Source organism: Pinus tabuliformis, chromosome 3_1 (genome assembly GCF_031772625.1).
Source record: "Pinus tabuliformis cultivar Carrire ecotype Pingquan chromosome 3_1, CPIR1, whole genome shotgun sequence".
NCBI classification, from domain to species: domain Eukaryota; kingdom Viridiplantae; phylum Streptophyta; class Pinopsida; order Pinales; family Pinaceae; genus Pinus; species Pinus tabuliformis.
Window position 1 is genome coordinate 211664833 of NC_142301.1, and position 24750 is coordinate 211689582.

The 24750-nt window shown below is 45.3% G+C and overlaps 1 protein-coding gene across 1 annotated transcript in view; it reads right to left on the reverse strand.

Moving 5' to 3' along the window:
• The window catches only part of LOC149186538 (uncharacterized), a 331009-nt gene that overhangs the window by 40298 nt on the left and 265961 nt on the right, over positions 1–24750 (reverse strand). The gene's annotated exons all lie outside the window — the stretch shown is intronic.

Consider the following 24750-nt stretch of genomic DNA (forward strand, 5'->3'; position numbering starts at 1 on the left):
AACCATTACATAATTAGAATACATATAAAACGCAACCATCTAATAAGTTGGAGCTTTTTGTATATGACAAGGACCTCATAGATTAGGCTATTAGAATTATTGCCAACTTATTCATTTTCCTAAGAATTACACGTTGTCGCATGATCATGCAAATATTTTATAAAATAAACTATTGGAATCTTTGCTCAATTTGTCAATTTCACCAAGTATTAATGGTTGTCACATGGTCACCCCAATAGTTTTTTGATAATACAGGAAGAAAACTCATATAAACCAGGAAAACATATTTCGTTACAAGGTCACCATACCCACTCATGAGGATTAGGTGTTTGGTATTCTGTTAATAGACCAATGAGGGCATGTGGCAGTAAAAGAAACTACAATACCATCAGGACAAAAAGAAAGATGAAACTGTCAGAGGTGATCAAATTGGAAGATAATATAAAAAAGTTGCACAAATTTCTGAAATTGGATGACTAAAACTACATAGGAGGAGAAAACATAAAGTGGAAAAAGATGCTGGGAGGTAGAAGCACGTGAGGAAGCTGATGGAAGTAAAATAGAAGCAAATGAGTATAGTCTGTTGATGTTTTGGGTAGCATCAGGGGTGTTACCGCTCAATCTACCAAGGGCCCTAGTAGGGTTTCCAAAGGGGCAACTACTAGACCAAGTGGCAACAATGGACAAGAACCCACTGTCACCTCAGTCAATGCCCACTACTCTTTATGGACTTTCACCAATGGGAGGAGTATGAATGGTATATCAATGATGGAAGGATAGTGATTTCAAGAGCCCATTCATAGGAAAGGCTCAAATGATAGGACTTCCTTGCTCAAGAAGCAAGGTATAGGGCTCCCAAGAAAGGCTTAAGAAGAAGCCTAGACCTAGGTATTAGGGATATTCCTTGACAAGGGATGCCCTAGACCCAAGATCTTTAAGGGAAGAGGGTTTCTAAAGTGATCTTGTGAAATAGGAATGATGAAGGTGCGGGACCACAAAGAAGCCCAAGTGGACCCAAGTAAGGCCTAGGGTTTCGGGTGAAACTTCAAACAAAAGATCTAGGCCAAACAAGGGAGAAGAAGAGGATCAATGAAATTGGATTTGACTTGAGTTTTAGTGCAATGACCCTTAAGGAAGCCACTAACCAAGGAAACCTAGGGACAAGAACGAAGTTGGAGCTAGGGCTTGGGATAATTCCAAATCTAGTTGTGGAAATTCCTTCAAACTTTGTGAGGGCCTAGGGAAAACCCCAGCGCAGTTGTAGTCCAACTCGCTCTCCAAATGAATGGCTCAAAAAGATTTTGTTTGATGCCCTAGGAGACCCCTAGGGTTAGGGCTTTGGAAAGGAGGAAAGAGGTGAAAAATATATTCTTTAGGGTGATCACCAAGGATAGGATCAATGCCTAGCCTATTGGGAGAATGGAGTCAATGTGCTTTCAACCTTTGGAGTTCTTTTACCCAATCAAGGAGTCTTATGGTAACTTCACATGGCACTAGAGGCAGCTACTAGGTTACCAAAGGAATTTATACTTCTTATTGCAGCAATTTGATGACTTCTCAATGCAATTATGGAGATAATTTACCCCTAGGAACATTCATTCACTATACCCAAACATGTAACATATGAAATATCCTCACAAGGTCAAAATTTGACAAATTCGCATTAAATTATGGCAGAATTTCAGATTTCATGACCGAAAATTCCATACATTATGTATATAAGAGAGAGGAAAAATAGGCCATGAAAAAGCACTTACAAGTATAGTGAGTATATCCAATCATCAAAGAGATACAAAATCGAAGCTCCAAGACCAAGAAAAGATATCCAAACATTGAAATGCATCAATATTCATCCAATTTGTCCATCAATAGCTATAGCAAAATTCCCAAGAAGAGAGAGATACCAATCCAAGTGACGATGAGGAATGAATCAATCCTCTCATCAATATATATGATCCTCTAAGGGTTCGATTTGCCTAATTAGGCCTAGTGATGCCTCTAATAATAAAATAATGTGAAAAATAACATTCCTTGTTGACAAGCCCACCAAGATAGCTCCATAACATGAAAAATAAGCCTCTCAAGAGGGCCAAAATCATAGATAAGGTTTAAATAGATAGGAGGGCCATTGGAAGGCCTAGTGGAGTCCAATGTGTGCCAAAATCAGTGGAAAGGCTCCACATATAGTGATAAAGGGGGCGGCCCTTTGATCTCCAATCAAATGACCTTTGGTGCTCCCAAGTGGCTTTGGGGGCAAAAAAACATCCTCATGGGTCCCCAAGTAGATCGATCAAGCCTGTATCCCATATGAAAGGGCTGGAACAATGATGCAAGCCCTCCCTTTGTCTCCCATGGTGAGACAAAACCTCATCTAGGCCGTAGATCAACTGCCAAGTGTGTGGTGCAACCGTGCAAGTGTGTACCTAGTTGGGCAGGGTAGTCGAGGTGCATCATCATCATCAAATAGGTGGAACACAAGCGAGCAATGGATGGTACTGAAGGATCTCATGGCGTGTCTATCTGCTCTCTGCTATAGTGGAGGCACATGGCTCTTAGTACACATCCTACAAATGCCAATATGACCCTCTGGAGGGCTTGGACCCCATATAGGGAGACCAAACCCCAAGATGAAGACCCACCTGCAATCCTGTATAAGATTCAATGCATCTCCCCACCTTCTAGTCTCATGCTATATATACACTTCTCAGGAGGTCGAATAGGCCTCTTCTAGGCCAACTTCGCCTTGGCAAGGCCGATTTGGTCTTGGAGGATAAAATGACTTTCTAGACTCAAAAATAATGATTTTTTTGTTACAACAATTCCAAATACAATGTAATATTCTGAAGTAGAAATTTACAAAGATAACAAAGACATGCAACAATTACAACACAAAAATTTACTCAATAAACACATGTAAACAGAAATTTTGTCCGGAACACCAAATTGGCCAATTCTCATTAATTATAATTGTTGGAGTACAATATAATATGGAAGGAGTGCACCTGGGTTTGCACAAGGCAGGCTACAAGCCTCAGGTGGATAATACAATAGTGCCTAGCTGCTGTAATCTTTGTTGCATCCAAAATACTGCATTGTTCCTTCAAAACTGCTCTGTTGGTTGATTTTCAGCTCTAATTTACCCCCTCAAAACAACCCAGAAATTTCTGCAACTTTGGGGATGTACGCCTCTCCAAAAAACCAGAAAAAACCTAGAAATGGTTTTGCCTGGTTTTGACCTGCCAATTTCGACTCCTTGGGGATTGGACCTCCTCCAACGTTGGTTCTCACTGCCTACAACTGAAACTGTGGTAACTTGCTGCCACAAGGCTAGAAACCTCCCCAAATCAGGCTCCCAACAATCTCTCCACAACCCAGCTCCCAAATCCTCTGGCTAAACTTCCAACCGAGAGTCCCCCTCTAGTGATTGCACAGTCCCGAGTGAGGATGACGCAGTCCCTCCAACCTGCAGTTCGAACTGGGTGTATGACTGACAATCCTGCTGCAAATTATCCTCCACAATATGACAATTTGATGTGGGCAATGGAAGCCATCCTAGGGTGGCACTCAAAGTCCACCGAAGAGAGGGATGGGCTTCACTCCTTGGGAAGCTCCGGTGCTGAACAACACTTTGTAGCTTAGCTAAACAACCAAAGCAACAATGAAATTCTCAAATGATCAAAAGGCCCCAAATGCTTCTCACTTCCTCCTATTTATGCTTACTCCCTTAGGCCCCACGTGGTTCCCATCAAATATTTCGATCCCCACTTAGGAAATTCGAATTGCCTTCATAGGGTGCGTATTTTTGGCTGGGTGAGTGGCCCCCACAATCCACTAAAAGCACATCAACCCCCTTTCTCCTAAGTTCTCCCACATATTTGCCTAAAGCCAAAAATATCAAAATTGCCAAAATTGATTTTCTCCTCACCTTGGGAAAATTATTAGGAAGGCACATTATAGTCCTCCCCTCCTAGATGTTGCTTGTCCCCAAGCAACTGCAAAACTAGATGCTGCAAGATTTGTTCACTTCTCACATGGCATCCTCTTCTGGCAAATCCTTCCATTTGACCAAGTACTCCCGGATCACCCTGTTCCTCAACTTCTTCTCTCGGGTCTCCAATATGATCTTTAGTGTCAAAACCAAGTGCCCCTCATCATCCAAGGGAGGCAACTCAGCTGCTGCTGTGATATGCTATCCCAATGCCTTTTTCAGGCATGAAACGTGGAACACGTTGTGAATTCGGCTCTCCTTAGGTAGCTCTAATTCGTAGGCCACCTCTCCCACCTTCCAGACCACCTTATACGGCCCATAAAACTGTGGGCAAAGCTTCTCTGCCCTTTCTGCTTGAGCGTAGATTGCATGTATGGCTCTAGGCGTAAGAAGACCATGTCCCCTACCTCGAAGTGTCTGTCCACCCTATGTTTATCAGCATAGACCTTTTGCTGATTCTGGGCCATCTGCAAGTTGTTCTTGAGAGCTCAGACAATTTCCTGGCTCTCTTGAACCCAATCCTTTGCCCCTGGGGCCCTGCTATCTCCAAACACCATGTCAGAAAAAAAAAGTGCATCACACCCATAAAGTGCTCAGAAAGGGGTCATACCAATGGACATGTGATAAATAGTGTTATAGAAGAACTCCCCAAGGTGTAGCCACTTGACCCATGCTCTCTGCTGTCCAATCACATAGTTGCACAAGTACCCTTCAAGCCACTTGTTCACGATCTCTATTTGCCCGTCGGTTTAGGGATTATAGCTAGTGTTGGGTGTAAGTTCTGTACCCACTAACTGGAACAAATCTTGCCAAAAAGCCCCCATAAACTTGTTGTCCCTGTCACTCACAATGGTCTTGGGGAGACCATGCAACTGGAAAACCTCCCGAAAGAACAACTCGACCACTTGGGAAGCTGAAGATCTCGTTGGAATAGCAAAGAAGTGGGCGAACTTGGTCAGTCTATTGACCACCACATAGATGCAGCCTCACCCCTATGCTGCTGGAAGTCCCGTGATGAAATCCATGGATATGCTCTCCCACTTCCTCTCTGGAATGGGGAGCAGCTGTAGCAAACTGGCCAGGTGACTTAGTTCCACTTTGTTCCTCTGGCAATCCACACACTCTCTCACATGTTTCATCACATCTCCTTTAAGACCCTGCCAGGATGTTAAGTTATGGTATGTTCTATGCTTATAACAGTTTACTTCTTTTTCTTATTATATTCCACTGATTAGCAATCACATGTACATAAAGTAAAGTGCAGATAGAACATTAAACGATCGGCAGAAAACAAGCCAAGACAAGAGACACAAGATGTGGCGGCTAGCCAGGGACAAACCCCACAATCTGTGGGGAAACCCTTTGATCAAATCTTCTTTTATCTTCAATAATTCAGCAGAGAGAAATAGTACAATAAATCTGATTCATATCAGCAGTAGCAAACCCTAGATCAGTAGCATCAGCATTAGTGGCTTCATTATCAAACTAGGGCAGACCATATCTCACAAACCGACAGTCGGATTGACTTCATTCCACCACCAAAAGTTTCAGCTTCTAGAGGAGGTTCAAATGAACCTACAGTGCAGTTCAGATGAGGAGATCTTCTAGGCCACGCAAGTCAATCTTTACTTCTGCAGTTGCAGCTTCAGTTTCAGCAGTTTCCGACTTCAAACTAGGGCAGTCGATATCTTGCAAACCGTTCGTCGGATTGACTTCATTCCACCACCAAAAGTTGCGGCTTTCAAAGGAGGTTCAGATGAACCTACAACGCAGTTTCAAATAGGAGATCTTCTAGGCCACGCAAGTCAATCTTTACTTCTGCAGTTGCAGCTTCAAATTCAACAACTTTCGGCTTCACATGTGTGAGAGAGAGACACCCATTTCAGCGCAGTAGAGAAGAGACTCATATCTGCGCAGTAGAGAGAGAGAGATGTGATGAGATGAGTGAGTCCAAATGAAGAAAATTCCTCTTATATTTATACACAACGATGGTGGGTGAATAGATGCGACTGTTGGGCTTCTGAGCCTACATGAGTTGTAGGTCGGCTTGATAATAATTCCATAATCAAAATAAATTCATATCTCCATGAATACTTATCGGAATTGGATGATCTTTATATCAATCCTACACCTATTGACGAGAGGAATCTAAGAAAAATATTATTAGCCATGAATAAGATGACCCACATGAAGTTTTGCCCTGGTTGCCAATTTTAACACTCCCTCTCAACCATGGAGAACTTCATCTGCAATCTGTCTATCGGTCATTACTATTCATCCATCAAATGCATTGCCTTGTACAGCCTGACCCTTGCCCTGCTCTGCTCTATTTTGTCTGTTCTGCTTTGTCTTGTTCTGCCCTGCACTGATCTGTACTGTTTTGTTTTGTTCTGCTCTACTCTTGCATTGTTCTGTTCTACTCTGCTTTTGTCCGAATTATGAAGAAGAAGAAATGATCGAGGATGTATCATACTGACTCAAAGTCAGTCTCAGAGTATGTACCACTGGTCCCAGACCAGTCTCAACCAACCCAAATTCAGCGTCATAGTGAGTACAACTCCAATGGTCCCAGACCAATATCATCCTCCACTGACTCAAAGTCAGTCTCAGAGTATGTACCACTGATCCCAGACCAGTCTCAACCGACCCGAAGTCAGCTTCATAGTATGGTACAACTCCTACCACTGGTCCCAGACCAGTATCATTGATCCCAGATCAATGGAGGTCATCCTAGCGTAGGGAGTACGGTAGTTACAACGATGCGTCCATCGGTACTACTATGGTCCCTAACTTCATTTCCCTGCTCATTGATCAGATGAGAGGTACTTCCCATGAGTACCAGACTGCATGGGTAGGATGCCTCAACAGGAGAACTAATCAATCCTGTCCTCACAGGAGAACACATCAATCCTGCTACAATTGACATGGAGAACACATCAATCCAGGCCTCACAGGAGAACACATCAATCCTGCTACAATTGCCATGGAGAACACATCAATCCAGGCTGCCATGGAGAACACATCAATCCAAGCCTCACAGGAGAACACATCAATCCTGCTACAATGTCGCCACGGGGTGTACATGTATACCACCAGGGGATAGATAATCCTATGGTCATATGCTGCTCCAAGAAGCACCCCGCACCCCCCTGGAGCTCTCAGAGCTCAATGCATCATACATGACCCTCATTGGAGGGTCTTTGAACAACTCCAAGTTGTTCACGGAAAGTCAGAAATTTTACTTTCCCAAGGGGTTTTGTCAGAATGTTGGCGACCTGTTCATCTGTACCGATATGATGGAGCCTTATAGCTCCCCGTTGCACCATATCTCGAATATAATGGTATCTGATATCAATATACTTGGAGCAATCATGGAATATGGGATTCTTTGACAAACGAATCCCACTTTGGTTGTCACAAAGGATCACAGTGGTATCCAATGTGAATCCAAACAACTCACTGAAGAGCTTTCGCAACCAAACTGCGTCACAAGAAGCCATGCTAGCAGCAATATACTCTGCTTCGGCGGTGCTCAAAGCCACCGACTTTTGTTTCCTGCTCATCCAGGATATCGAAGCAGATCCCAAGGAGAAACAACACCCGGAAGTGCTCTTACGGTCCTCCACATTGCCTGCCCAGTCAGCATCTGTGTATCCAAATAGTCTCACATCTCTGGCAATGTATCTTAACCCATAAGTGATAGTGCCATGAAGATATCTCAGCAGATTCTTGGCACCAATCCAGTGTATGTGGTGGGGTTCAACCATATGCTGGCTCAACGTGTTGACTGCAAAGCATATATCTAGACGGGAGTTCACTAAGAACATTAATGCTCCGACGAGTTGCCGATACTCGGTAGCATTTCGTAAAACAGGTCCAGCAGCACTACCGCTTAACTTCTTGAAGTCAAGCTCCATCGGAGTAGTTACAGGCTTGCAGTCCACCATTCCGAATCTTTCCAATATCTTCACCACATATTTTCCTTCAGATAGGAAAATTTCTCCTGGATTTTGCCACACTTCAAGTCCTAGGAAGTAGTGCATCAGTCCTAGGTCTTTCATTTCAAATTCAGAGGCCAGCTCCCTCTTACATTTGTGAATGAGAGGGTCTGCACCTGTTAGAAAGAGGTCATCCACATACAACACCAGTGTGAGAGGCTTGTCATCTTCAACCTTAAAGTAAAGGTTAGGATCGGCTTCACTCCTAGTGAATCCCAGCTTCATCAAGTAGCTATCGATCCTCTCATACCATGCTCGGGGTGCTTGCTTCAGCCCATAGAGAGCTTTCTTCAACCTGCATACATGAGATTTTCGATCATAAATCTCAAATCCTTCGGGTTGCTCCACGTAGAACTCTTCTTTGATCGAGCCATGCAAGAACGCAGTCTTGACATCCATCTGATGTAGGTTCCATCCTTGTGAAGCGACAAGGGCTATGATCGAGCGGATGGTCGTATATCTGGCAACAGGTGCAAATATCTCATCATAGTCTATACCTTCCTTTTGGGAGAAACCTTGAGCAACCAAACGAGCCTTATACTTTTCCGTGCTTCCATCTGCTGCATGCTTTATCTTGTAAAGCCATTTGGAAGTAACAATAGTCTTGTCCTAGGGTCTGGGAACTACTTCCCAAACATCATTCTTTATGATAGACTCATATTCTTCGGTCATAGCATCCTTCCATTATACAGGGCTTCCGAAAATTTTAAAATGAGACTTGATGCTTGACGGCATCTGAGAATGACGAAGGCTCATTTTGTATGATCGTGCTCATGATGGTCAGGTATCCTTGATACCTATTAGGTTTCTTACTTTCACAAAAGGTTCCCCAGGGTGCAGCATGTCCTTCAGCATCATCAAGTAACCCCTTAAGCCATGAAGGCCTCTTCCTAGAAGAGGAAGGCTCATATGGAGGAGGATCAATCGGATCCATGGGTTCTTCTACATCAGGCATTGATTCATCATCCTTTTCTTTCGGTTCCCTGGTGTCGGCTTCTTGAGAGCTCCTCAAAGTCGAAAGATTGATCACCTTGCTGAGAGCCATATCTTCGTCAAAGGTGACATCATGACTAATTATGACTTCCCTTTGGCCGGCTACATAGATTCTATAGCCTTTAGTATTTTCACCATAGCCCACGAAAATTCCCTTCTTTCCAGATGCTCCCAATTTATTTCTTTTCTCTTTCGGCACATGAAAGTATACAGGGCTTCCGAAAATTTTAAAATGAGAAACATCAGGTTTCTTACCAGTGAATTTTTCTTCAGGAGTCTTGGAACCCAATGCTTGATGAGGGCATCGATTTTGTACATATACGGCAGTGTTTGCAGATTCAGCCCATAGAAACTTAGGAAGACTTTGATCATGTAGCATGGCCCGGACAACTTCCATAATTGTGCGGTTCTTCCTTTCTGCCACACCATTTTGTTCAGGAGTATATGGTGTAGTAGTCTCCCTCTTGATGCCAGCCTCTTTACAAAAATCATGGAACTCATTAGATTCATATTCAGTCCCATTGTCAATTCTTAAGATCTTGATCTTCTTTCCGGTTTGATTCTCGATTAGGGCTTTGAAGTGTCGGAACCAAGGGAACACTTCATCCTTGTTTTTCAAGAAGTATATCCAGGTCTTTCGAGAATGGTCATCTGTAAAAGTGAGATAATATGAGTATCCTCCCAAGGAGTTCACAGGCATCATACCTGATATGTCTGAGTGAACTAGTTGTAATATATCGAAGGTCTTGCTTTGACTTGAAGGGAATGGTCCCCTTTTGAGCTTTCCTTCGGCACATCCCGGACATACACCTTCTTTCCCTACTTGGAATTCAGGCATCCCTGTTACCATCTGTCTTACATTGGGTAGAGCTTTGTAATGAAGGTGGGCAAACCTCCGATGCCAAAGTTCGGACTGAAGCGTTGTGTCACAAGACATGACACCTAGCGGACTTCCATCGACCTGATATAATGAATCAACACTAGTGACTAAACCCAAGAGTAAAGGCATCTTTAACATTACTTTTCCATATACATACCTTGCCATTGCTGAAGGTTACCTTGTAGCCTTTGTCTTCCATTGCCAAGATGGACTCTAGGTTCCTTTTGAGGTCAGGTGCATTTAATACATCCTAGAATTTCTAGCCTTCTTGAATGCTTGTCCTCTTCCTTGATTCCCAGCTCTCCTCTTACCTTTGCTGTTGAATTTTCCATTCCTTCGATTACCATGAGAGGGATTTTGATCATCGTCACGGTGAGAGTCCTTTCTATCAAGGCATTCCCTTGCATAGTGACCTGCTTTATTGCAAATGAAACATCGTCCTTTTCTTCCACCCTTAAATCCAGCCTTTCTTTTCGATTTAGACCCAGAATTATTTCTTTTCTTAGCATGAGAAGAAAAAAGCAGCAGGAGGACCTTTAGGCAAGGGCATTTCCTGCTCTTCTACCCTTGTTTGTTCTTGAATGCATCTAGCCATTAATTCCTCGAAGCTAAGAATTACATTATTGTTCAGAAGAGTAGTCCTGAACACATACCATTCAGATGGTAATCCTCCGAGAGTTGTGAGTGCCATTTCTCTGTCAGTAATGGTTTCCCCAATAGATAGGAGATCGTTCTTGATCTCGGTGATTCTTAAGAAGTATGCTTGCATACGTTCATCTTTACCCTTCTTGATTTCCCTCAACTTATTTCTAAGAAACAAAACTTGATTTGCATCATTAACTTTAAATAAACTCACCAGTCTGTCGTAGATTTCCTTGGAGGTGTCTAGATCAGAGATGTAGGCCACCAAGCGCTTGTCGATAGAGTCCCGGATGATCTTCTTTGTTTTGACTTCTCCATTTTTCCATTTGTTCCAGGCAGCAACAGATGCATTTGATGAAGGCTCAACAATATTGCCTCTTACATGGTCCAGCACTCCTTGATCTTCAAGGGTTAGATCGATAGACATCTTCCATCCGTGATAGTCAGCTTTCTCACGGAGCTTGTCTTTGGCAGGAAAGAGTGTTGAGGACCCCATAGTTCTTTTAGGACAACCTTGCCAATCTTCTCTTTAATGATTGCTCTTACTCTTGCTCGGGCTTTGTCTTCACCTCAGCTCTGATGCCATGTTAAATCATGGTATGTTCTATGCTTATAACAGTTTACTTCTTTTTCTTATTATATTCCACCGATTAGCAATCACATGTACACAAAGTAAAGTGCAGATAGAACATTAAACGATCGACAGAAAACAAGCCAAGACAAGAGACACAAGATGTGGCGGCTAGCCAGGGACAAACCCCACAATGTGTGGGGAAACCCTTTGATCAAATCTTCTTTTATCTTCAATAATTCAGCAGAGAGAAATAGTACAATAAATCTGATTCATATCAGCAGTAGCAAACCCTAGATCAGTAGCATCAGCATTCGCGGCTTCATTATCAAACTAGGGCAGACCATATCTCACAAACCGACAGTCGGATTGACTTCATTCCACCACCAAAAGTTTCAGCTTCCAGAGGAGGTTCAGATGAACCTAGAGCGCAGTTCAGATGAGGAGATCTTCTAGGCCATGCAAGTCAATCTTTACTTCTGCAGTTGCAGCTTCAGTTTCAGCAGTTTCCGGCTTCAAACTAGGGCAGTCGATATCTTGCAAACTGTTCGTCGGATTGACTTCATTCCACCACCAAAAGTTGCGGCTTTCAAAGGAGGTTCAGATGAACCTACAATGCAGTTCCAAAGAGGAGATCTTCTAGGCCACGCAAGTCAATCTTTACTTTTGCAGTTGCAGCTTCAAATTCAACAGCTTCCGGCTTCACATGTGTGAGAGAGAGAGACCCATTTCAGCGCAGAAGAGAAGAGACTCATATCCGCAAAGTAGAGAGAGAGAGATGTGATGAGATGAGTGAGTCCAAATGAGGAAAAGTCCTCTTATATTTATACACAACGATGATGGGTGAATAGATGCGACTGTTGGGCTTCTGAGCCTACATGAGTTGTAGGTCAGCTTGATAATAATTCCATAATCAAAATAAATTCATATCTCCATGAATACTTATCGGAAGTGGATGATCTTTATATCAATCCTACACCTCTCGACCAGAGGAATCTAATAAAAATATTATTAGCCATGAATAAGATGACCCACATTAAGTTTTGCCCTGGTTGCCAATTTTAACACAAGAGAACCTCTCCCTAATGGTACGGTATGTCTTGAGGAAACCTGGGTGCCCTGCTAGTGGAGAATCATGGGTTGCCTGCATGATTCTCTCCTTCAGCTAAGATCCTAACACTAAATAAATCTGATCCTTGTAGTAGATCACATTGTCCATCGCCCAGAATCAGTCATCTCAGTGCATGCCATCCAAAATGTCACAGGCCTGCCTATCCTTGGAGTACTCAACCAATAGTTGAACCTTCCAATCCTGTGTGACATCAATCAAAGATAGAGTTGCGTGTCTCCTGGAGAGGGCATCAGCTACCACGTTGTGTTTTCCCTTCACATCAAGCTTGGAGCTTACTCACCCATTTCTGTTGCCTCTCCTCTAAGGACTTTTGCTCAAGGAGGAAGCGAAGACTATTGTGATCTGTCTTCACTTTGAATCGGTTGCCCACTAAATACTGTCTGAATTTGGCCAGCGCATGCATCACTGCCAACATCTCCTTGTCGTACACAGAGTACAACCGCTCGTGAGGCTGCAATTTCCTGCTCTCAAATGCAATAGGATGCCCCCCTGTGTCAAAACGGCCCTAATCCCTTCACCGGACGCATCACACTCCAACACAAAAGGCCATGTGAAATCCAGCAAGGCTAAGACCGGACAGCTGCTCATGACCCTCTTGAGGCACGTGAAGGCCTCCTCTGCCACCTGCGTCCACACAAAAGCTCCCCTCTTCATCAAATCCGTAAGAGGTGTTGCAAGCTGTGAGAACCCTCTCACAAATCTCCGGTAGTACGTACAAATGCCCAGGAAACCCCTCAACTCCGTCATGTTCCTGGGTGTGGGCCAATCTAGAATTGCCCGAATCTTCTCCTGATGCACCTTCACTCCATCCTCCCTAATCACATGCCCTAAGTACAACATCTCTGTTATCCCAAACTCACATATGGACAACTTCGCATACAGTTGTTGCTCCTAAAGTATGCGGAGCACCTCCTCCAAATGCTGAAGATGCTCCTCTCATGTTCTGTTGTAAATGAGTATGTCGTCGAAGAAGACTAGAACAAAATGTCTTAGCTGTCTACAGAACATGTGATTCATACATGACAGGAATGTGGTCGGGGCATTGGTTAGTCCAAAGGGCATCACCAAGAACTCAAAGTTTTTGTAATGGCAGCGAAAGGCAGTCTTCGGAATATCCTGCTCCCTCATGTGAATCTGGTGGTACCCTAAGCACAGATCTATCTTAGAGAAGTATTTAGCTCCCCTAAGCTCGTCCATCAACTCATCTATGCGCGGAATGGGGTACCTGTTCTTCAAGGTCTTTTTATTGAGAGCTCGGTAGTCTATGCACATGCGCAGCGTCCCATCTTTCTTCTTCACCAGCACCACGGAAGAAGCAAATGGACTCAAGCTAGGCCTGATGTGCCCCAACCTCAACAACTCCTGAATGGCCCGCTCTATCTCATCCTTATAGGCCTTCGGGTGCCTATAAGGGGTGATGATGACTACGTTCACCCTCTCCTCTAGCTCAATCATGTACTCAAACTCACGGTTTGGTGGTCTACCTGGTGGGACATCCCCAAAAACCCCCTGGTGCTTCTCCAACAAGGCTAGTATATCTGGATGTGTGACCTGTGTCTTTGTCCCTAACTCCGAAATCCGTAGCTCAACTGCCCACTCCACATCTCCATGGTGCAAATCTGCCTCCATCCGGTGGGTTGAAGCTGTCTAAGGGGGATAAGAGTGCATGCCCCTCAGTATTACCGGCTTCCCATCTAGACCCTGGAACTCCATCTCGAGTTTCTGCCAATCAGTCGTGACCTTCCCCAATGCATTCAACCATTGGACACCCAACACCACATTGGTGTCTGAGACATCAACCACAAAGAAATGGTCAGTGAGTGAGTAGTTCCCCATCTTCAAGGTCAACCGGGGCACATACTTGATACACTGCATGGTCTGGTCTTCGGGTACCAAAACTGAGAACCCCTCAAATGTAGTTTTCTGGATGCCCATACACTCCATCTGGGCATCAATAAAATTGTGGGTGGCCCCACTATCAACCAGGACTAACATGTTGCCCCTGTACAATCCCCCTGATTCGGAGTGTCAAATACATTGGCACACCCCGAAGTGAAGCGAGGACTCCCCCTGTTGGGGCAAACGACCCTCCTCTAGGTGGTGGTGGTGGTGGCCCTCTTGCTGATGGGCCCCCCTCATTTCCCGACTCCTCTCTTGCCTCAGTCTCCTCCTCCTTAGGCTCATTATCCGAGAACACCTCGATGAAAATGGTTTTGCCTTTGGTACACTTGTGCCCTGGTGCCCAAGGCTCCTAGCACGTGAAGCACAACCTCCTCCTCCTGAGGTCCCTCAAGGTGTCATCATCCAACTGGTTACGTCCTCCATCTCTCTGTGGTGGCCTCACATCTCTATTCCCCAATGGAGTTATGGGTCTTGTGGGAATAAAATCTCGGTTCTTGCGCACTGCGTCAATCACATCCTGGGTCCTAGAAATGGCATCATGAAGTTATTCGGGCTTGTACACTCTCACCCAGCCACACAGAGGCTCAACAATCCCCTCCACAAACAACATGATCAGTCGTGCCTTCGAAATATTTGTCACCATCACTGCAAGTCTCTGGAACTCTGTAATGTAGACCTCTGTGCTGCCAATCTGTCTCAAGTGGGCTAGCTCCCAGAAGTGTAGCTCCGGGTCCTTCCTTTCAAACCTCTCCAACAATCTCCTAGTGAACTCCGTATAAGTGGTGATGTGAAGGTGCCCCAACATGATCAACCCATGATACCACCACTCCTGGGCATCACCCTCCAAGTGAAGGGTGGCAAAGCGTATGGCATCAACTTCCCTCATGGGATTCAGGTGAAAGTATGTATCAAGTTTCTGGATCCATGCCCTAGCTGAGCTCTTTGCTGACCCATCGAAATTTGGGAGTGTGATCTTCCCCGATAGCTTCTGCACATCTTTGTTGGATGCTCCTCCTCTATAGTGGCCTCTAGCCCTAGCAGTGCACCTCTCCTTGAGGTGAATGTACTCTCCAAAAGACATCACTCTCTTGATTCGGCCATCCATCCCCTCGTACTCATCAATGCCTGGTGCGATAGAATGTACCAAATCCGCAACTAGGTCCGGCTCTCTCTTTGGTTCAACCTCCTCCATGAAATGAGGCATCATGGGGCAGTTAGCTTGCCCATCCTGTGGGATGTGTGGAGGCTAATAGGTACGACTGCCTCCTCCCGCTCTAGAACCCCCTTCACCTCGAGGTTCTCCCTCCGGCCTTCCACCCATCTACAGGCCCATCACCTGCTGCATCATGTCCATCATCAACTGCCCTTGCCTCATCATCTGTTGGTTGGCCCTCAGTAGCTCCTCTAAGACCTGGTCTGTGTTCCTCTGTCTGGGCTGCTCATTCTCTTCCTGGTTCTCCATCCGGCCTCTGATGTTATCCACTTCGGTGTCTGAAAATGGGTCTGGCCCCTCTTCTCTACCTCGACCCCTGCCTCTACCTCTACCACGGCCTCTCTGGAAAACCAGTCCTTGGTATCTTGGTGGCATCACTCGCTCTTGTTCCCCACTCTAGCCAAGAACATGCTCTGATACCACTGTAATATTCCAAAGTAGAAATTTACAGAGATAACAAAGACATGCAACAATTACAACACAAAAATTTACTCAGTAAACACACATGTAAACAAAAATTTTGCCCGGAACACCAAATTGGCCAATTTTCATTAATTATAATTGCTGGAGTACAATATAAGATGGAAGGAGTGCACCTGGGCTTGCACAAGGCAAGCTACAAGCCTCAAGTGGATGATACAATAGTGCCCAGCTGCTATAATCTTTGCTGCATCCAAAATATTGTGTTGTTCCCTCAAAACTGCTATGCTGGCTGACTTCCGGCTCTGATTTACCCCCTCAAAACAACCCAAAAATTTCTGCAACTTTGGGGATGTACTCCTCTCCAAAACCCAGAAAACCCAGAAAGGGATTTTCTTGGTTTTGACCTACCAATTTCGACCCCTTGGGGATTGGCCCTCCTCCAACACTGGTTCTCACTGCCTGCAGCTGAAACTACTGTAACTTGCTGCCACAAGGCTGGAAACCTCCCCAAAACAGGCTCCCAACAATCTCTCCACAATCCAACTCCCAAATGTAATATTCCTAATTAGCCATGGCTAATTGGAATATTCGATTTTGCTCAATTTTTCCTTCTATAGTTATTTATAAATAAAAAGGTGAGGAAAGGGGGGACATAACTCACTTTTTCGAATAAAGTCACTCCCTAGTAGCACAACGTTGTAACTTAAAAGGGGAGCCAAGGGGGCCAAAGGATCACGTAGAGAAGGGGGGCCACGTAGACACTTGGAGGGACTGCGCAGATGGAGAAGGAGCACATGGCAAGAGAGAGGCTACGTTGGAGGAGGTGGGCCTTAGGGTTTTGAGAGAGGCCAACACTATAAAGGAGAGAGGAACCTCCTCATTTGGGGCATTGGATTATGTTGCATTTGAGCTAGTCACTTCGACTTAGAGCACGCTGGCTATTTAGCCTGTCTGCAGCACTGTTTAGTGCATCGAGTGTCTCTGTTCGGAGATCTCACCCTTAGCCCCGGGGGACTTTGAGTGCCTGCTCAGGCAAGGTAGTTTCATCAGTATTTTACAGGAGGAGCGATCTCTGGAGTTGAGGAGGAACTGAGCATTTTGATGACTGCGCAGTCTTGAGAGGGGAGGACGCAATCTCTTTTGGTAGGAGCTCTGGATTGGGTTTATGTGGAGGATTTGAGCTTGGGGATTGAGCAAGGGATCATCCCTTGCATATTGGAGGATTTTGGCAGAGTCTCGGATAGAGTTTTGGAGGATTCTCTTCAGGGGCAGCGCATAGCCTTGAGGGATAGCATAGATCCTCAAGCGGGTGATTTTCGGGGGTTATCTATTTTAGAAAAGTTTTCTGGGCCTTTCTGGGTTTACTGAGCAGAGGTTGATTCCAGAGTTTCTGCATTTTCTAAGGAGGGGAACAACCCCAAATCCTCACTTGATTCCAGCAGTAGTAGCAGCACCGCAGTTCTCCGGCAGTTTGGACACAGTTCAGAGAGAGGCCATTTCCTTACCATTCTGAGTGTATTTCTTCACTTGCCTTGTGCAAGTCGAGGTGCTAGCTTCCTGATCACCTCTTGTACTCTTCCCATTACTCAATATAATAAAATGGCTTAGCATTTCTCTCTGCATTACTATAGTATCTACTTATATTCCATGTATACATTATTGTATGTTGCACTACTGTTATTTTTATCTCTTTGAGCTTCTCGGCTACTATACCACTTGTGTGTTTTTCTCCTATACTCTTAGACAGAGTCTAGAAAGGGCCAGGTAGCCTCTAGATCTCGTCCTCTTTTCAGAGGTGACATATCTAGTAAACGCCCTCCCAGTCCATCTCTGGTTGAAGTTTGCTTGTGTTTGAGGGATACCCCTAATAAGGGATATTATAGTGGTATCAGCGCATAGATCTGGCTCAGCGTGTGGGGCTAACAGTCTATGAAACCGAGGGAGAAGCCCTACATCTGTTACAGAGGTAGGAAGTACAGAGATTATGAGCGTAGGTTGGAGAACACCTATGGAGAGGGAGACTGCGTTCGGGTGGTGAACACAAAACAGGAGGAGCCTGTGGTGGACGTAGAGCAGAAGGATCCGATGGCAGATGAGAAAGGGAAGAGATTTGCGGACATGCTCCTCAAATCAATGTAGGATCTGTCGAGGCAGACCAAGGTGATGGGGCAGAGATTCACGGAGATGGAGGCTAGACAGCGTGAGAACCACGGGTTTTCCAGGTTGGTGAGGGATTGGGTACATCCCACCATTTGCCAGAGCAAGGTGCCACTCAGAGTGATACTACTCAGCAGATGGCCTCACATGCCCCTACACACTCTACCATGCCCACTTTCCTAGGGGCAGACAAGGGGGCCGGAGCCTAGCAGGAGGCAGAGCTCGGTCATATGGGTGTTTATTTTGTAGAGTACGAGGCCTATGGGCAGGAGTTCAGGGATGCTCTCTCATTTAGAGACTGTTCAGCTCCAACGGGATAGTAGACACCACGACCATCACAGAGGATATCGGCATTATCATGATGGAGACACCCACTACACAGCTAGTAGATTCCACTTGCCTACGTTTGATGGCTCATCAAACAGTTCGGCAAAGTCTTGGGTGGAGAAGCTGGACATCTATTTCCAGCTTAACCAGATGACGGAGACAAAGGACATCAAGGTGGCGACATTACATTTGGATGGTGAGGCCTAGGTCTGGTGTTTCCATGGGATGGTTACACTCGGACACTCCACAATGACGACATATGCCGAGTTCACTAGGAGATTGATAGAGAGGTTTGACCAGAGGGATGCAAACAACACTTTGTTGAGCTAACGAGGCTCAAACAGACCGGGAACCCAGAGACCTACATTGCAGACTTCTTAAGGGTTTCAGTGATGGTGCCAGATCTATCCGTGACACGGAGGATCTACATGTTTGTTGAGGGGTTAGCAGAGCCACTTCGGGGTCTAGTCAGATCCACTAGACCAGCCACACTCCAGGATGCTACTAGCAGGACTCGGGACTTACAGGATGCCTTACCCAGGACCCGAACATCTAACCCCCAGAGACAAGATTTCCAGCCTAAGGGGAAAGATGTGAGGATTCCAACTCCAAAGGGGAATCCAGGACGAGCACAGATTGATGATGATGCCAGGAGGGAGCTAAAGAAGAAGCGGTTGTGCTTTCCCTGTCAGGAGCCGTGGGCACCGGGACATAGATGTGCTGCTGGCAAAGCACATTTTATTGAGGTCTTCTCCGAGAGTAGTGGGGAAGAGGATGAGGAGGATGACGTGGGGGCAGGAGATAGTCATGCCGCGCAGGATCCTTTGCCATCTCCACCACCACCAGCAGGTGGTGCAGCTTTTGCACCTATCGAAGAGGCACTTGCAACATTGCGAGGAGTTCCCAAGTATTTGACTCTGCGCGTACGGGGGACAGTACGTGGGCAGCACGTACTAGTTCTGGTTGACAGTGGGGCAACCCACAACTTCATCGATGAAGAGATGGTTGAGCGGAGAGGTATACAGACAGAGAGCTTCGATGGCTTTTCAGTTTTGGTCCCATGAGATTAGACCATGGTGTGTGCTCGTTATGTCCCAGAGTTATCAGTGATGATGGGCACCTACACACTAATTGACCACTTTTTCGTGGTCAATATTCTGGACACCAACATGATACTGGGTGTTCAGTGGCTTATCACTCTAGGGAAGGTCACGACAGATTGGAAGGCCCTAGAGATGGAGTGGGATGATGAGAAGACAGGGAGGCACGAGAAGATATGGGGACAACGCACATATCCGCCTCAGACATTTCGGCTCATCGGATGGAGGCAGTGTTCCGAAAGGGAGACATAGAGTGGGCAGTGGAGTTGCGTGCATCAGAGGTAGGGACTACAGGGCAAAGGGTGCATCCAGAGATACAGTCCATCCTTGACCAGTATGCCACAGTGTTTGGGGAGATTCCGCCGGGACAGCCACCGAACCGGGGGTTTGAACACACCATTGAGCTTGAGCAGGGCATACAGGCAGTGATTATTACCCCCTATAGGCATCCCAAGGCCTATCGGGATGAGATTGAGCAGGCCATTCAGGAATTGCTAGCTCTTGGGCACATTCGGCCGAGCACGAGTCCTTTTGCTTCTTTAGTGGTGTTGGTGAAGAAGAAGGACGACACATTGAGGATGTGCATTGACTACAAGGCCCTGAACAAGAAGACCCTGAAGAACAGGTACCCCATACCCAGGATCGATGAGTTGATGGATGAGTTGAGAGGAGTATGGTTCTTCTCAAAGATCGATTTGAGATTTGGGTACCATCAGATTCGCGTGAGGGAGCAGGACATTCCCAAGACTGCCTTCAGGTGTCACTATGGGCACTTTGAGTTTTTGGTCATGCTCTTCGGGCTAACCAACGCCCCAGCTACATTCTAGTCCTACATGAATCACATCTTCCGCAGTCACTTAAGGAAGTTTGTGTTGGTGTTCTTTGATGATATTCTCATTTACAGCAGGACTTGGGAGGAGCATCTCTAGCACATTGAGACAGTGTTGCGCATCTTGGAGGAGCAACAGTTCTATGCCAAGCTCTCCAAGTGTGAGTTTGGGTTGACAGAGATGTTGTACTTGGGACACATCATAGGGGTGGACGGAGTGAGTTCACGAGGAGAAGATCAGGGCCATCAGAGATTGGCCAGAGCCGAGGAACGTAACTTTGGGGATTCATTGGCATTTGTACTTACTACCAATTTCCTCAAGAATTTCTCACAGCTTGCTGCACCCCTGACAGATCTAAGAAGGAAGGGGGCATTCAGTTGGTCAGATACAGCACAGCGAGCCTTTGACAAGCTCAAGGAGGTTATGAACAGCTGCCCAGTGCTTGCATTGTCGGATTTTTCGCAGCCATTTGTTTTGGAGTGTGATGCATCAGGAGAGGGGATCGACGCAGTGTTGATGCAGGGAGGTCACCCTATAGCCTTTGAGAGCCGGAAGCTCCTTCTGCATGAGAGGTTGTATTCTATATACGACAAGGAGATGCTGGCCATTATGCATGCATTGGCCAAATTCCGGCAGTATTTAGTGGGTAACAGGTTCAGGGTGAGGACTGATCACAATAGCCTCAGGTTCTTTTTGGAGCAAAAACAACTACAGGAGAGGTAGCAGAAGTGGATCAGTAAGATCCAAGCGTATGACTTTGACATTGAGTATGTCAAGGGTAAGAACAACATGGTAGCAGATGCCCTTTCACGTAGACCAACCACGTTGTCTCTTATGAGCTTGGACACAGACTAGAGGGCTCGACTCTTAGTAGAGTACTCCAAGGACAAATTTGCATGTGAGGTTCTGGATGGGCAGGTGGCGGATGACAGGTATAGGGTAGTCGATGAGATCATCTACTATAGGGACCATATTTTCTTGACTAAGGGATCTCAGCTCAAGAAGAAGATACCTCAGGCATCACATGATTCACCATTGGCCGGCCATCAAGGGTTTACCAAAACCTACAGGGCCATTAGAGAGAGGTTCTCATGGAAGGGCCTCAAGGAGGATGCACTCCAGCATATCCGGGAGTGCGATATTTGCTAGAGGAACAAGGGGGAGATGAGCCATCCCGCAGGATTATTGTAGCCTCTTCCCATTCCGGAGGGGGAATGGGAGTGTATTTCGATGGACTTCATCACAGGGTTGCCTATGGTGTAGGGCAAGGATTGTATCTTTGTCATCGTTGATCGACTAACAAAGTACGCACATTTTTTCGCCATATCCGCACACTACACAACAGCGCAGGTGGCCGAGCTGTTCTTCATAGAGGTCTTCAGGCTACATGGTCTTCCTAAGACCATCATCAGTGACAGGGACAGCCGTTTCATGGGCGGGTTTTGGCAGGAGCTTTTCCGGTTGGTGGGGACGGAGTTGACACCAAGTACCAATTATCACCCACAGATGGACGGGCAGACAGAGATAGTTAACAAGTGGCTGGAGGGCTACTTGCGTAACTATGTCAGTGGGCAGTAGCGAGCATCGCTGAAGTGGCTGCATCTAGGGGAGTACTGCTACAACACTACACATCACATGTCCATTGGTATGTCACCATTCTATGCTTTGTATGGATATCATCCTTTATCTTTTACTGACGTGATGTTTGGTGCTAGCAAGGTTCCGAGAGCCAAGATTTGGATCCAAGAGAGTCAGGATATCCTCCGAGCTCTCAAGGATAATATGGCTACAACACAGAACTAGCAGAAGCTGTATGCTGACAAGGGTCGGGTGGAGAGACAGTTTGAGGTAGGGGACTTGGTCTACCTACGATTACAGCCATACCGACAGTCATCACTGAAGCAGAAGGGAGCTGAGAAGCTCAAGCCCCGCTTTTATGGGCCATACAGGGTGATACGCAGGATTGGACAGGTTGCGTATGAATTGGAGCTGCCCCAAGGCAGCAAGATTCATAACGTTTTTCATGTATCATGCCTAAAGAAGGCATTGGGGCAGCAGGTGACAGTGACAGATGAGCTACCACCCACGGATGATGATGGGCATCTGGTGTTGCAACCAGAGGCTATTATTAATACCAGGGAGAGGCAGCTACGGAGCAGGACGATCCGGGAATTCTTGGTGAGGTGGAAGAATTTACCGGATGAAGATGCCAATTGGGAGAGAAAATTTTGCAGCATCCATCACTTCAGTTGCTTGAGGACAAGCAACATTTTGCCAGGGGAGACTGTAATATTCCTAATTAGCCATGGCTAATTGGAATATTCGATTTTGCTCAATTTTTCCTTCTATAGTTATTTATAAATAAAAAGGTGAGGAAAAGGGGGGACATAACTCACTTTTTGGAATAAAGTCACTCCCTAGTAGCACAACGTTGTAACTTAAAAGGGGAGCCAGGGGGGCCAAAGGACCACGTAGAGAAGGGGCCCCAAGTAGACACTTGGAGGGACTGCGCAAATGGAGAAGGAGCACGTGGCAAGAGAGAGGCTATGTTGGAGGAGGTGGGCCTTAGGGTTTTAAGAGAGGCCAATGCTATAAAGGAGAGAGGAGCCTCCTCATTTGGGGCATTGGATTATGTTGCATTTGAGCTAGTCACTTCGACTTAGAGCACGCTGGCTATTTAGCCTGTCTGCAGCACTGTTTAGTGCATCGAGTGTCTCCATTTAGAGATCTCACCCTTAGCTCCGGGGGACTTCAAGTACCTGCTCGAGCAAAGTAGTTTCATTAGTATTCTACAGGAGGAGCGATCTCTGGAGTTGAGGAGGAACTGAGCATTTTGATGACTGCGCAGTCTTGAGAGCGGAGGACGCAGTCTCTTTTGGTAGGAGCTCCGGATTGGGTTTATGTGGAGGATTTGAGCTTGGAGATTGAGCAAGGGATCCGCCCTTGCATATTGGAGGATTTTGGCAGAGTCTCGGATAGAGTTTTGGAGGATTCTCTTCAGGGGCAACGTAGAGCCTTGAGGTATAGCGTAGATCCTCAAGGGGGTGATTTTCGAGGGTCAGCGATTTTAGAAAAGTTTTCTGGGCCTTTCTGGGTTTACTGAGCAGAGGTTGATTCCAGAGTTTCAGCATTTTCTGAGGAGGAGAACAGCCCCAAATCCTCACTTGATTCCAACAGTAGCAGCGACATAGCAGTTCTCCGGCAGTTTGGACGCAGTTCAGAGAGAGGCCATTTCCTTACCATTCTGAGTGTATTTCTTCACTTGCCTTGTGCAAGTCGAGGTGCTATCTTCCTGATCACCTCTTGTACTCTTCCCATTATTCAGTATAATAAAATGGCTTAGCATTTCTCTCTGCATTTCTCGAGTATCTGCTTATATTCCATGTATACATTATTCTATGTTGCACTACTGTTATTTTTATCTCTTTGAGCTTCCCGGCTACTATACCACTTGTGTGTTTTTCTCCTATACTCTTAGACAGAGTCTGGAAAGGGCCAGGTAGCCTCCAGATCTCGTCCTCTTTTCAGAGGCGACATATCTGGTAAACGCCCTCCCAGTCCATCTCTGGTTGGAGTTTGCTTATGTGTGAGGGATACCCCTGATAAGGGATATTACACCAAATCCTCCGTCTAAACCTCTGTTGACCACTACGTGTCAACTACCCATAGCAGTACACCCCCTTTTCGCAAAAGGGATAGTGCTTGATCGACTTGTTCATGCCATTCCATTGTCATCATCAGCTTGATCGTCTTATGTTGTAAACCCAGTCTGCATGTGTAAATTGTAAACGATCTTAGCAGATCTGAGTTATGTATGTAAATTGCCTAGGCAAACCTAATTTTCTAGTGATAATCTACGTTCCGAAAGGTTTTTTGTCTCACCGATCCATGATCGGCAGAGTTTTCCTTCAGCCTAACCCCAAAGCCGGAATGGATTTTGTCATTAGAATCTTAGGGGAATCTAGTGTGTTTTGAGTCTATGTAAAAATAATTTGGAAATAATTCTAACTATTTGGTTAGGTTACTACAAATTGCTTGATCTGCTAGATTATATTTGTGTCGCAGAATTGGGTGGTCTATGAGGGTCTATGTAAAATGGGTTTTCCCCCTTGAGATGTAAAGTTGTAAAAGTCATGATGTAAAGTGTCTTGAGGGTTAGAAAATGTTTTATCCCCTCAAATCCTATGTCCTAGGTCCTAGGTGATTTTTCCAAAGGCTAAGTTCGAGGATCCAAAAATAAAAAAAAAAATAAATAATATATATAAATAACAAAAAAATTAAAATTAAAAAATAATAAAATAAAATAAAATCTAAAAAAATAAATTAAAAAAATAATAAATAATTTTTTTGAAAAATAAACTAAAATAATAAAATAATAATAAGTCAAAGTTTTGAGAAAATAAATGCAAGGTTTTAATTTTTTAATATTTTAAAATGCATTTAAAATTTCAACGGATGAGATTAAAAGAGATTTTGATACTCATCGACGGTCGAGATCATTTTGACATGGATCACTCAAACTAGCCATTGGGAAATTTTCCTTTAAATAGGGTGTTAGGGGTCATTTGAGATCAGATTGGATCTGAGAGTCTGG